Source organism: Balaenoptera borealis (genome assembly GCF_965194805.1).
Source record: "Balaenoptera borealis genome assembly, chromosome: 2".
In the NCBI taxonomy this organism is placed as follows: domain Eukaryota; kingdom Metazoa; phylum Chordata; class Mammalia; order Artiodactyla; family Balaenopteridae; genus Balaenoptera; species Balaenoptera borealis.
The window spans coordinates 35,545,007-35,558,961 of NC_138867.1; the positions used below are offsets into that span (position 1 = coordinate 35,545,007).

General features: G+C 37.0%; 1 long non-coding RNA gene across 1 annotated transcript; it reads right to left on the reverse strand.

Annotated features, from left to right (window-relative positions):
- Nucleotides 1-6,007: 6,007 nt before the first annotated feature.
- LOC309624468 lies at nucleotides 6,008-12,280 on the reverse strand. The gene is made up of 2 exons (XR_014241951.1): nucleotides 7,534-12,280; nucleotides 6,008-7,199 (listed from the first exon to the last, which is right to left on the reverse strand). It is a non-coding gene; the product is annotated as an uncharacterized lncRNA (long non-coding RNA).
- Nucleotides 12,281-13,955: the final 1,675 nt, after the last annotated feature.

The following is a 13,955-nucleotide window of genomic DNA, read 5'->3' on the forward strand; positions in this document are numbered from 1 at the left end:
CCAGAATTCCACTCCCAGGTATTGAAGAGACATGAAAACACATGTCCATACAAAAACTTGTACATAAATGTTTATGATAGCGTTATTCTTAATAGCCAAAAACTAGAAACAATCCAAATGCCCATCAATTAATGAATATATAAACAGAATGTGGTATATCCATACAATGGAATATTATTTGTCTCTAAAAAGGAATGAAGTATAATACATGCTATGATATGAGTGAATCTTGAAAACATTCTGCTGCATAAAAGAAGCTAGTCACAGAAGATCACATATTACATGATTCCACTTACATGAAATATCCAGAATAAGCAAATCTAGAGACAGAAAGCAGGGGGCTAGGAGTATGAACTGTTAGGAGGATAGGGTGGTGACAGCTAAAAAAATATAGGGTTTCTTTCTGAGGTGATGAGATATTTTAAAATTGATTGTGGTGATGTTTGCACATATCTGTGAACAGACTAAAAACCATTAAACTATATACCTTAAATTTGTAAGTTCTATGATAGGTGAAATATATCTCAATAAAGCTTTAAAAAAAAACCCAACTCAATACTGAACAAACATTAGAAATCTACCCAGACCTCTGCTACCTCTGAAAGCTTCCCTCGGCAACTCCCCCTCCTAGTCTCTCAGTTCAGAGTGTGTGGGCGATTTGAGTTTGTGCAAGCAGATTACATAGATTATAGTGAACAATAGATCTCACCATCTTCTCTATAAGCATGCTAACTTAATTCCATATCTTGATTGCCAAAAGACTGTAAGAGTTGTGTTTGGCTCACTAAAGGATATTAAGCCTTGTGCTGAATTGATGTGCTATAAATTAAAAATAGAGTACAAAGATAAATAAGGAATTAATCTCCAAGATTTTTCATGGCTATCTGAAGAAGAAAGAGAAAATAAAGAAAATGACTGGAGGATAAAATCATTTGTGGGACTTGTAAGGATCTTTAGCCATCTAATCCATCTTCTTCATTTTATACCTGAGAAAACTGAAACGCAGGAGAATTCAGTGTCCGATTCAAGGTCATGCATCTCATTGCTGACCAATCATCTCAGTTTGCCCGGGACTGGGACAGGCAAGGGGGAAGGAAGGTGAGTTCCCAGTGTTAAAACTGGGAAAGTCCTGTCAAACTGCAACAAGTTGATCACCCTATGCCGATAGTGGCAATCAGTTAGAGTATAAGGTAGCTACTGACTCCTAACGCAGTGTTCTTCCTTCAAGGTCATGTTCTCTCAGAGAGAGAGCTCCCTGCTTTGAAGAAACTTCTTAGCCTACTTTCCCGTGACTGCCCTCTGGATGAGAATTTTTCAAAATCCAAATTAGACTGTGAGTTAATTTTATTATTTGAATAAATACTTAGATTTCAAGATCTAGTATTTTTGTCCATGAATCAATCATTTACCAAGATACTTAATATAAACTGAACATCATACCACTTTTCTTCTCAGGTATCACATTAATTCCAGTGAAATTTAAATTTCAAATGTCTAGAGCTGATGTTTGCTATAACATGCTTCTGTGGAATGGGTATGTGGTCTTCAGAGTCTTCGTTATCATTGATATAAATCACACCCAAAACACAAATATGTAAACAAAATCTGTTTTGAGTGATTAATCTGCCCCCTTTCCTAGAGGCTGCTATTATTTCATCACACGCACAAAGATATTTATATGGACTTAGTCTCTTTTTGCTTACTTCAACTAACTGCTTATCTAATGCCACATGGCCATCTTAGAACCAAATCTACCAAAAAGAATAAATAAAGCCCTTTATAGCCGGAGGCTCCTGGGCTTCCTAATCTGAGGTCTAGGGACAGAACTGGGAGGTATGGGGAGTCAATGCAGCATATGAAATAGCATGTCAAATGATGGACAGAGGAACAGTAGCATTTGTTACATTCTCAAAGGGGTCACTGAACCCCAAAATGAAATTTAGCCGTAAATCTTTCCTAAAACAATGTTATTTCATACTCCTTGCAGAGGACACAAAAGGAGAATAAAATGGCTAAACCTGACTCAGTAGGGAAGACTGATTAATCCTTGATTAGCACTCCAGAGACTACAGAGAAATGAAGACATTCTCACAGTAAGAAAATGGATTGGGAATAAAGTTACTGAGAGGAAGAACAGAAACAAAACAGAAGCACAAAGTCATTTCTAATTCATAAGGGAAAAGAACAGAGTGAAGGCGGAAAGATCCAGTTACTGTTGAGGAGTCATCTACCTGAAGTGATTGAAACAGTTGATGCCATCATGAAATTTACTTAGGAAAAGCGTAAATGCCCCAAAGCACAATGAGGAATTGTTAACACCTGAAAGGTTTTCTCTAAGAACCCAGGGTAAGTAATTTCTCTTCATCACTTGAACATTTACCTCTCACTCTTGAAAAACACATTTTGATATTGAGATAAAGCAGCCTCCTTTTCCTGACAATCCTGAGATGGCAAGTTAAAAAGCTTTAAATCTTATAAGCAATTGGAAGCAGGCAACAACATTTTCTTCCAAAACCAATCTTTGCATGATTGTGCCCAGAGGCAAGGGTACAGCTGGAAGATGATCAACTTGTCCTTTATGCTTTAATTTTCTTAGTGACTGGTATTAAAAAGAATGAGTCAACCATATTCTCATCAAGTTCCTCTTGTGTTCTCAAACTCTAAACATAGATTGAACATGTGAGCTACAACACAGTAAATGCACTGATGAATACTAATCATAGTCAAGTAACTGATATTGAAATGAAGGAATGCTAAGAATTTAACACTAAAATGTGTCATTCTTGTAATAAGAGAAGGAAAAACATTGGTGTCCAATCAATAAATGTGATTTAGTAATGATAAATTTCTGAATATTTTACAAACCAGATTTAATTTTTGTTCCAAGGCCTTCTTTCTGCTCTATTTCTTCATCTTATGCTTGCCTTCATACATCAGTGGTTTCAATTAAAGGTTTTCAGCACACATTTTCTAAAATATATTCATAGACAGTGTATCACCAATGAGTGCATGAATATATTTACTATACTTGCACAGTAAAATTATTTTACGGCTTTCCATAACTGTTATATAGGAAAATATCAATATTTATTATAAATCTTGGCTCTTCTAAAAAAAAGATTATGCTCATTAGGCACAATGTTGATGTAAATATAATTTTCTAGGAGGCAGAAATTCCATCTTCTGAGTAATTTATGCATAGTCTAATTTCATGCATACCCAAGTACTTAACATTATTCAGTGAGACAAAACACTATCATGATGCTAGCTCACTGATACTCAAACATATCTCAGACTGATACTTTTCCATGCTAGTGGCTGGAAACTTTCAATGAGAACACTACTGTAAAATCAAACTCTGAAGAAAAAGCGCAATTCAACTTAACTAACCATTACTAGGATATTGCTATATGTTGAACAGTACGTTAAGCACTATCAAGTTTATAAAAGCAATATACAATGTTTTATATGCTCTCTAGGAATGTGAAAGACCCTTGAATATGCAGAACAAACAGGAACAAATTGGAAAAGAAAAAAAAAAACCATGAACCAGTAAATGTCAAATGTGAGATGAAAACAATAAATGCTAGAGAATTCAGAGCAGAAAGCCATTTCCATGAAGAAAAGTTGAGGGAAGTTTCAGGGAAGAGGTCAGATCAGCACTGACTTTTAATTTAAAAATATGATTTAGAAATCTTAAAATATTACCCAGACAAGGAAATGGAATTAGTAGATTTAGGCATGGACTTATTAGTTCATGGAGGAAGATGAGGAAGAAATTGACTGGAAAAGATAGGCTTCATACAGCAAACCAGAGTATGGAGCTATAAGGTCAATAGTTAACACAGTGCTATAATGGGAACAACTGTTAGGAACATAAAACCTAATTAGTATCACTTGAAATGGGCTCTAATTCTCAGCACATAAGGTGTCATAAAACAACCCTTTGTTTAATACCAAGAAAATCTCATTGTGGAAATTCCATTTTATAGTAAGTAGATCATTAGTTTTTCAATCAAGAATAAGGCAAGACAGAAAGAGGTATAAAATTACTTACAGAACTTATTCACATAACCTGTGCCTGTGTTTGGTGTCTAAAACAGCCCTTTAAACCCATGTGCCAGAATCTTTGGAGGGGAATATATCAATAGTATGTCTAATTGAAAAAAGCTGTACGTACACCCTACTTGAGAAGAGAACCACAGCAGAAGGGCTTTGGAAGACCACATAACACCATCTTTAATCAACAACACACTGCAGGACCAATATATTTTCTTAGCCCAATGTGCCTGACATTTAGATGTACAGAGAAGCTCTCCCCACATCCTACTGTTCTCACCAAACACAAGGCTTGGGTTTTGTTTTCATTTGCTGTAACAAACCAAACATCTTAACCAGAAGCAAGCAATTGAAATTGAGCAATGTGACACCATGGGAACATAATAAAATCAGTTGTCATTAAAAAAAAAAAAAGAAAAAAAAACTACCCAAAAGACAGTCAGAGGTCAGAGACACGACAGGTTTATAGCCTATGTTAACCTTCTATGACATAGTTTCTTGCATCATCTCTTGGCATTACTATTTCTCTTTAAAGATTTAGTAAGTGGAAGGAAAATTTTCTCTCATTGAAAGGGCATCAAATAGAAACATACAAAACAAATGAGCTCATCTTACTATTTATCTAGTAAATGAATATTTCATTTACTCTAAGGTTTAGTCAAGCATTTAGGGCTTTTGTCTTTGTCTTTTGTTTATCTTTACAGAGCTTAATATTTTCTGGGTTGAAGTGTATTTACTAACATAGGGAAATACATAATTATAAAATGGTACATGCTGTGGAAACCCAGAAAATACCACATCTTGAATCGAGGACCACTGGCACAGACAACCCATGGCCCTGCTAGTTATTAGGGACTAAAGAAACAAGACTCTCTTCATATTCCTTTCTTAGGACACTTGAGAGGGCAGATTCAATTAGAAAAGAGAAAACGGTGGAGAAGTTTTGAGCAAATACCTCTTGTCCTTGATTCCTGGATACATTGTTTTCGTATTAATGTTTCTAAAATCGGGATCCCTCTTTCCATAGGCATATACATTTGATATAGAAGCTTTTTCCTGATGATGCTATTCAACGGATGACACATCTTAGAAGGAAGGAAGGAACCTTTTTTACAAATGAGAGTATTACAAAAAGAATTCCTGTGGGGGTTTGTGAGGGCACAGGTGGTTAAGACTGGACAGTCCATGGTCAGGTTGATGAGTGTATCCCGTGGCTTCTTTCCCACCTCCACCCTTCAACTACAAGCCCAGGTGATGTGATTAGAATAAAGCATTCCTGACAATGCCTCCTCACAACCACGTATTTATGATGAGATCCACCTCACATGTGGAGGACTGTGCATAAGAGATATGAAAGGATGTGGGCAATGCCCAGCACTGAAGGGCCAGAAACATAACGCAGGGGTCTGACTTCTTCCCAGAGGGACAAACTCCCATTCATGGGATCACTTATCGATCCACTTATGACAAACAATGTAAACCTTTTTTCCTCTTGTTTGTGTCATGAAAACAAATATCAAGTCAACTGCTGATACTATATTGGGGACCAGAATGCTGTTTTAGAGAGAAAAATGATCCAGAGAGGAAGTGTGTCAGGATACAAGGACCTGGATTTTAACTCTGGCTTCTTCACCTGGGTTTTATACAAATGACTTGAACTTGCCGTGACTTCTTTTGATTGTCCCTAGCTAATAACATCCAATAGAAAATAATAAAACACTGACTCACTTCCCAGGGATGTTTTAAGTAGAAATGAGTAATATTTTCAAAGGCTTTTCACTGCTGTTACTAAAGTTTGGAATTTCAAAATCAAAATGGCTTAATTTTCTTTAAGTTACTTGCTTCTATAAAGGCACAATGCTCTTGGGTTTAATAGAGAATTCATCAGAGACCAAAGCAGAATTTGGGTTGGTGGGAGGGTCAGGGAGGGCAGAATAGAGTCTGTAGAAAAGGAAATAGCCAGAGAAGCCAAATTTGAAAGCTTATATGAATGATATACCACCAACTATGAGCTACTTAAAGCAATAAGCTTCCTTTCAAATATAGAGCTTCTTTTTTTTTTTTTTTAAACGCTTCCTTTTTATTTTTTTAATTTTTTATTTATTTATTTATTTTTGGCTGTGTTGGGTCTTCGTTTCTGTGCGAGGGCTTTCTCTAGTTGTGGCAAGCGGGGGCCACCACTCTTCATCGCGGTGCACGGGCCTCTCACTGTCGCAGCCTCTCCTGTTGCGGAGCACAAGTTCCAGATGCGCAGGCTCAGTAGTTGTGGCCCACGGGCCCAGCCGCTCCGCAGCACGTGGGATCCTCCCAGACCAGGGCTCGAACCTGTGTCCCCTGCATCGGCAGGCAGACTCCCAACCACTGCGTCACCAGGGAAGCCCAAGTATAGAGCTTCTTAACCACCCTCCATAGTCAACCCTGAATGTGCAGGATGGCAAAATTCACAGATCCAAAGCTTAGCAGCTGCCTAGATCTGAAAAACAGGGCTTTCATTTGTGAGACTGTGCCAAGAACTGTTTTTGAGAAACAAAGTGAAGGGCAAACAGCTACAAATTAAAAAGGGCAAACAGCAGTCAATTACCTTGTGACCACTTCGAAGCCATTAATATAGATTTTTTTCCCTGAGGAAAAATGTGAGAAGCAATCATGATTGGATAGTCTCTACACTGGGGGAAAAAGCCCTAACTGTGTAAATTAAGCAGCTATCAGCAGATCAAGATCAGATTCAATCATGGAAACACTTCTGCAAATACAAACAACCTTGACAAAAATCAATGCCACTCAAGGTGAAGAGGAAAGTTTGAAAGGTCAAAGCACACATAAAGGCTCTTTCTTCTTAATTACCAACCTAATCATTACTTACCTGGTATCTGTAAGCTACCCTGCTGGATAGATGTCAGCTTACCTGAAGACTCCCTCTGTGCTATGAATGAAATTGGAGTTTATTGCTTGAAGGACCTCCACTCTCCTCTCAACAATATTTCTACAAGAATCAAAAACGTCTGCCTGCACTCTTGCTCTCTCTCTCGCTCTCTCTCCCTTTCTCCTTCCCTCCCTATTTCTCCCTCCCCCACATACACACAAACATACTCATGCTTTCCCACACTGATGATTAATAAATATTGGTAAACCGGGCTTCCCTGGTGGCGCAGTGGTTGGGAGTCCGCCTGCCAATGCAGGGGACATGGGTTCGAGCCCTGGTCTGGGAGGATCCCACGTGCCGCGGAGCAGCTAGGCCCGTGAGCCACGGCTGCTGAGCCTGCGCGTCTGGAGCCTGTGCTCTGCAGCAAGGGAGGCCGCGATGGTGAGAGGCCCACGCACCGCGGTGAAGAGTGGCCCTCACTTGCCGCAACTAGGGGAAGCCCTTGCACAGAAACGAAGACCCAACACAGCCAAAAATAAATAAATAAATAAAAATAAATAAATAAATAAAAGATTATTTAAAAAAAAAAAATATTGGTAAACCCATCCAACAATGTTATTTCCTCATACATAAGGAACTTCTTTATTTTATCAGAAAATAACCTTAAAATAGTGGGAAAAACTCTTTAAAGAAATTAAAATGTTACTTTAGAAGCTATTTATTCAATGCATAAGAAGGCAGTAAAGGAGGAACAGAGGAAGAGAGAAACAGGAGATATATAGAAAATAAATAGCAAAATAGCAAACCTAAGTCCAACTATATCAATAATAGCATTAAATGTAAATGAATTAAACAACTCAATCAAAGTCAGAGATTGTCAGACTGGATTAAAAACAAGGTCCAACTATTTGCTCTGCAGGAGACACACTGTAGATTCGAAGATACAAAATGCTGAAAGTAAAAGGATGGGGAAAGATACATGATCCAAAAAACAACCACAAGAAAGCTGGAGTAGTGACACTAATATCAGCCAAAACAGATGTTAAAACAAACAAGCAAAAAAGTTACTAAAGATAGATACTTTATAATGATAAAATGGTCAATCTATCAGAAACATAACAATTATAAACATATGCATTTAACAACAAAACCCCCAAAATACATAAAATAAAAACTGACAGAATTGAAGGGATTAATGACTCAACAATAGTTATTTCTTTCTAGAAGGATAGAAAAATTAGACAGAAGATCAAAAAGAAAACAGCAGAATTGAACAACACTATGAAACAACTAGACTTGACAAACGTGTATAGAATGCTCTAACCAACAACTGTAGTATGTGTATTCTTCCCAAGCACACACGAAAATTTCTTTAGGATACACCATATGCTAGATGATAAAACAAGCCTCAATAAATTTTAAAAAATTGAAATCCTACAAGGTGTGTCTGCCAACCACAATGGAATAAAGTTAGAAATCAATAACAAAGGAATTTAGAACACCTGCATATATGTGCACATTAAATAACACCTTTCTAAATAATCAGTGGATCAAAGAAGAAATCATAAAAGAGAAATTAAAAATCTTTGAGGTGAATGAAAATAAAAGCATAACATTAAAACAAGGTATGCAAATAAAGCAATGCTTAGAGGAATATTTAGAGTTGGAAATGTCTGTATTAAAAAAAAAGATCTCAAATCAGTGACTTAGCCTTCACCTTAAGATACCAAAAAAAGATCTCATTAAGCCAAAGCATGCAGAAGGTAGGAAATGATAAGAATTACACTGGAAATTAATGAAATAGGGAATAGAAAAGCGACAGAGAAAAATCACGAGAACAAAACTTGGTCTTTTGAAAAGATAAACAGTGTTAGCAAACTTTTGGTTAAATGACCAGAAAAAAAAAATGAAAGAAGACTCACATTACTAAAATCAGGAATGAAAGAGGAAACATCACTACTGACCTCAAAAAATTCAAAAAGATTATAAGGGAATACTGGGAACACATGCTAACAAATGAGATAACTTTAAAAAATGGAAAAATTCTTAGAAAGACACAAACTACTAAAACTGACTTAAGAAGAAATAGAAATTCTAAACAGACCTATAACATTAAAGAAGCTGCATTAATAACTTTAAAACTTCCCACAAAGAAAAACCTAGATACAGATGGCTTCACTGGTGAATTCTACTGAAGACTATTTTTTTTAATTAATACCAATTTTTCATAAATTCTACCCCCCCCAGAAAAAGAGGAGGAAACAGTTCCCAACTAATTCTATGATGCCAGTGTCATCCTCATAACAAACCAGACAAAGACATTGCAAGAAAAGAAACCTGCAGACCAATATATTCTACTTACATAGTCTCAAAAATTCTCAACAAAACAGTATCAAACCAAATCCAGTAACATATAAAAAGGATGATACATCATGTCCAAGAGGGATTTGTCTCAGGAATGCAAGGTTAGTTTAACATTCAAAAATCAATGTAATACTTCATATCAATAAAAAAAGGACAAAACCCAAATGATCATGTCAATAGATGCAGAAAAACCATCTGACAAAATCTAACACACTTTCCATGATAAAAAACACTCAACAAACTAGGCATAGAAGGAACTTCCTCAACCTGATAAAGGGCATTTATTAAACAAACAAATAAAACACCCACAGCTAACATTATATTTAAAGATGAAAGACTGAATACCTTCCTCGTAAGATCAGAACCAAGAAAAGAATATCAACTCTTGCTGCTTCTACTCAGTGTGGCACTGGAGGTTCTAGACAGGGCAATTAGGCAAGCAAAAGAAATAAAAGGCATGTAGATCAGAGAGGAAGAAGTGAATCAACCTCTATGTGCAGATGAGATGATCTTATATATGGAAAAATCCTAAGAAATCCATTAAAAAACTGTTCAAGCTACTAAATGAGTTTATAATGTTATAAGGTACAACAGCAATATATAAAAATCAATGTGTTTCTATACAATAGCAATGAGCAATCAAAAATGAAGTTAAGAAAATAATTCCACTTACAGTAGCAATAAATAGAATAAAATACTTAGCTATAAATGTAACAAAAGTTGTGTAAAACTTGTACTCTGAAAATTATTAAACACAGTTGAAGAAATTTAAAATATCTAAATAAATGCAAAGACATCTGTATTCATGGGTGAAAGACTTAATATCTTTGAGACGGCAATATTCCCCAATTGATGTACAGAATCAACACAATCTTTGTCAAAATCCCAGGTGAAGTTTTGCAGAATCTGATGAGTGAATCCTCAAATTCATATGCAAATTCAAAGGACCCAGTACAGTCAAGACAAACTTGAGAAAAAGAAGAACAAAATAGGAGGATTCACACATCCTGATTGCAAAACTTACTACAAATCTAACATAAACAAGGCAGTGTGGTACTGGCATAAGATTAGACATACAGATCAATGGAATAAAATTAATAAAATTTAACTAAGAATAAAATTAATCACTAAAGTTAATACTAATAGTAAAATTATTAAAAATAAATCCTCACATTTATGGCCAATTGATTTCAAACAGAGCATAAGACAATTCAACGGGGGAAAAGTCTTTTCAAGAAATAGTGCTGGGACAACTGTATAACCACATCCTTACACCATACACAAAAATTAACTCCAAATGTATATTACATGTAAATATAAAAGCTAAAACAACAAAGATCCTAGAAGACATAGGATTAAATCTTAGTGACCTTGGGCAAGGCAAGGCTTTCTCAGATACAACGCCAAAAGTATAAGTGACTGGAAAAAAAATTGATGAATTAGACTTCATCAAAATTAAAACCAGTTCATGACTTCCCTGGTGGTCCACTGATTAAGACTCCACATTCCCAATGCAGAGAGCCCAGGTTTGATCCCTGGTCAGGTAACTAGATACCACATGCATGCTGCAACTAAGAGCCCGTATGCCGCAACTAAAGATCCCACATGCCACAACTAAGACCCAGCGCAGCCACATAAATAAATAAATATTTTTAAAAATTTAAACCAGTTGTGTTTTGAAGGATACCTTCGAAAAACAATCCACAGAATGGGAGAATATTTTTGCAAATCATAAATACGATAAGAGACTTGTATCTAGAATATATAAAGAACACCTACTACTCAATAATAAAAAGGAAAATAGCCCAATTTAAAAATGGACAAAGGATTTGAATAGATATTTCTCTGAGGAAGCTGTATAAATGGTAAATATGCACATGAAAAGATGCTTAGGAATATTAGTCATTAGAAAAATGCAAATCAAAATCACAAAGACATACACACTAGGATGGGTATAAATAAAAAAGACAGATAGTAACAAGTGTTGGCTCGGATGTGGAGAAACTGGAACCCTCACACATTACTAGAGGAAATGTAAAATGGTGCAGCCACTTTGGAAAACAGTTTGACAGTTCTTTAAAATGTCAGAGTTATGATATGACCCAGGAATTCTACTTATAGGCATATACTCTAGAAAAATGAAAACACAGTCCACATAAAATCTTTAGATGAAAGTTCATAGCAACATTATTTGTAATAGCCAAAAAGGTAGAAATAACTCAAACATCCATGAACTTGTCAAGGGATAAACAAAATGTAGTACATCCATACAATGTAATATTATTTGGCATTAAAAAGTCACAATATACTGGTAATACATGCTACAACACAGAGAAACCTTAAAAATATCATGCTAAGAAGCCAGACACAAAAAGGCCAAATACTACATTATTCTATTCATCTGAAATGTCCAGAATAGGAAAATCCATAGACACAAAGTAGATTAGTGGTTGCCTTAGACTGGGAGGTCAGGGAGGAAATGGGGTGTGAGTGCTGATGAGTACATGATCTTTTTTGAGGGATGATGAAAGTATCCAAAAATGGATTGTGGTGACAGTTTCATAACTCTGTGGACATACTAAAAACCAGTGAGTTGCACACTTTAAATGAGTGAATTATTTGATGTACGAATTATATCTCCATAAAGCTCTGTGTGTCTGTATGTGTATGTATGTGACAGAGAAAGAGAGAACTTAGAACTTAACAATCATTTTCATATCATGCCCTAATTGTTGTACCAGTCTTTCAAGCCTCTTCCTTCTCCACAATTAGATGTCACACTACCTCCTTCTCCTTTCAAAATTATTTCCAACTGTATGAGTTATCCCTGGCTGTGTAACAAACTACCTCCAAATTTAGCATCTTAAAACAACAAACAATTATTTCACAGTTTCTGGGGGCCAGGAATCTGGGAGTGGCTTAGCTGCATCCTCTGGCTCAGCCCTCAACATCTGCCAAGGCTGTAGCCATCTCAAGGTTTGACTCAGAAATGATTTACTTGTTCCAACACCTCAGATCCTCGCTAGGCTGTTAACATCACATCAGCTCCCTGCCACTGAGGCCTCTCTGCAGGGCAGCTCATCACATGTCAGCTGGCTTCCTTCAGAGAAAGCGACGGTGCAACAGAGTGAGCAGGACAGAAGTCAGGCTCTCGGTAACCTCATCTTGGCAATGGTGCCCCATTACTTTTGCTGTATTCAATTCCTTAGAAGCGAGTCACTAGACCCAGGCCACATACAATGCAGGGCATTACACAAGGGCATAAATACCAGAAGGCGGAGTCAATGTGGCCATCTTACCCCATCCAATCCAGGCAGCATGGTTTCCTCATCAACTCACAAGCACATTTCACTCATTCCTGCCCCTGTGCCTTCACTCTTAACTCACTTTATTCCTTTGTCTAATTCCTTTACCAATTCAAAGTCAGACCATTATTCAGGAGGAGCTCAAATTCCACGTGTTCCATGAAACTTTCCCTGATTACCCTTTATCACTCTCAACTCCCTCATGTTTCATAATTATGCTACACAATTTGCCCCTTAATTATCTCCTGCCTTGCCTTACTATTCAAAGTATGTCTCTTCTGACAGCATACGCTTCACATGAGAGTCTGTAAGAAATGTAGAATCTCAGGGCTCACCCCATGCCTACTGAATCAGAATCTGCATTTTAACAAGATTCCCAGTGATTTTCATGCACATAAAATTTTGGGAAATATCACTGAACTGTACCATTCATTGCTTTACCTGTGTAGGTCTCATATCCCTGACTAGATTGTAAGTACTTGGGAGACTAGTACCATTTCTTATATCTCTTCCGCTCTTACCCACACACCTACACACACATACACACACACTGAAGCATATTAAATAGCTTAGTGTTGAACACATAGTAGAACATGTTAAACCTGCTGAAAAGGAAACATCACTGTGAACTGACTGAATTTTAAGATGTATCAAAAGACCTCAGTTTTAATCGCAGCTCTGCTACTCATCAGTTAGCGTAACTTTGCGCAAGCCACTTACTTTGCATTTCCATTGCTTTATCTGAAAAATGAGGCGATTAACATGGACTCTCCAATTTTCAATCCATTTCAAAATATTTATTAATCCACAATAAAATTAGAAAGAATACAATTTGTTGTTGTTTTTTTTAATTTTTTTTTTTTTTTTTTTTGTCTGTGTTGGGTCTTCGTTGCTGCGCGCAGGCTTTCTCTAGTTGCGGCGAGCGGGGGCTACTCTTCATTGCGGTGCATGGGCTTCTCATTGCCAGGGCTTCTCTTGTTGTGGAGCACAGGCTCCAGGCACGTGGGCTCAGGAGTTGTGGCTCACGGGCTATAGAGCGCAGGCTCAGCAGTTGTGGCGCACGGGCTTAGTTGCTCAGCGGCATGTAGGATCTTCCCGGTCCAGGGTCGAACCTATGTCCCCTGCATTGGCAGGTGGATTCTTAACCACTGCGCCACCAGGGAAGCCCGGAAGAATATAATTTGATATTGCTTAAGGAGTAAGAAAGCATTTTGGAATCTTTTAGTGTCAAAATGTCATCCACATGAACATCAGTAACACCTGCATTGTAGATGTGGGAAGAGGTTGCTTAGTCCAGGATCATTTAGGAAAAACCATGTAACTGTATGTCGTGTATTTTATTTCTCTTAGAACTTACGCCATGC